Source organism: Argiope bruennichi, chromosome 5 (assembly GCF_947563725.1).
Source record: "Argiope bruennichi chromosome 5, qqArgBrue1.1, whole genome shotgun sequence".
Taxonomy (NCBI): Eukaryota; Metazoa; Arthropoda; class Arachnida; order Araneae; family Araneidae; genus Argiope; species Argiope bruennichi.
In genome coordinates, this window is record NC_079155.1 from 43990089 (window position 1) to 43991200 (window position 1112).

General features: G+C 28.3%; 1 non-coding gene across 1 annotated transcript; it reads left to right on the top strand.

Moving 5' to 3' along the window:
* Nucleotides 1-601: 601 nt before the first annotated feature.
* On the top strand, nucleotides 602-674 carry Trnav-aac (transfer RNA valine (anticodon AAC)). The gene has a single exon. It is a non-coding gene; the product is annotated as a tRNA-Val (tRNA).
* Nucleotides 675-1112: the final 438 nt, after the last annotated feature.

Genomic DNA, 1112 nt, shown 5'->3' on the forward strand with positions numbered 1-1112 from the left:
TGAAATCCATCGTCCTTTTGTAAGAACATTGTGTCAAATTTATTTCATAATAGATTCAACTCGCATGACTTTATTATCATCTGACACAACTATTAATTGCACCTTTCTTCGCTGTGCTTTGGCGTAATATTACAAGCAATGAATTAAGAAAACGCAAGGAATATCAGAAATAATTTGGCGTGTTTTATTAATGCATTTTATCTGAAATGCCACCTTTGGCTCATTTCTTAAGCTTAAATTGTGAAGAATTTGGCGGCAAAATAAGCAACCATATCATTCATAAAAGATAAGTATAAGTTAAAAGAGCCTAAATTGAGATTATGAATTTTAACATGTTTTTCCTCCCTTATTCATATCAAAAAAGGAATTGCTTTTTACATAAATGAATAAATGTATGAACGAAAGCAATTTTCATGTCTTTGCTTTTTCATTTCTTTAAATAAAGAGTTTAGAAAATGGCAGCTATTTTGTTCTGGAATCGGTTACGATAATGAATCAATTTCAGATTACAAACTTGTTTCTTCTTATCTATTCTCTCTTCAGGTTTCTTTTCGCTTTTTCTAACCTAGTTTGAAGAAATGCAAGTCGCCTGCTGCTGTGGGTACCCATGGTGTAGTGGTTATCACATCCGCCTAACACGCTGAAGGTCCCAGGTTCGAAACCTGGTGGGTACATTCGTGTTTATTTTGGTATAATTAGTAAAGATTCTAATTTTGGTTCTAATTAAGATTCTATATATGATTCTAATAAAGATTCTAATTTGGTATGATTTATAAAGATTCTAATTAAGGGTTCTAATTAAGATTCTATAAATGATTCTAATAAAGATTCTAATTTGGTATGCTTAATAAAGGTTCTAATTAATATTCTATAAATGATTCTAATAAAGATTCTAACTTGGTATGCTTAATAAAGATTCTAATTAAGGGTTCTAATTAATATTCTATAAATGATTCTAATAAAGATTCTAATTTGCTATGCTTAATAAAGATTCTAATTAAGGGTTCTAATTAATATTCTATAAATGATTCTAATAAAGATTCTAATTTTCTATGCTTAATAAAGATTCTAATTAAGATTCTAATGAAGATTCTACTTTGGTATGCTTAATA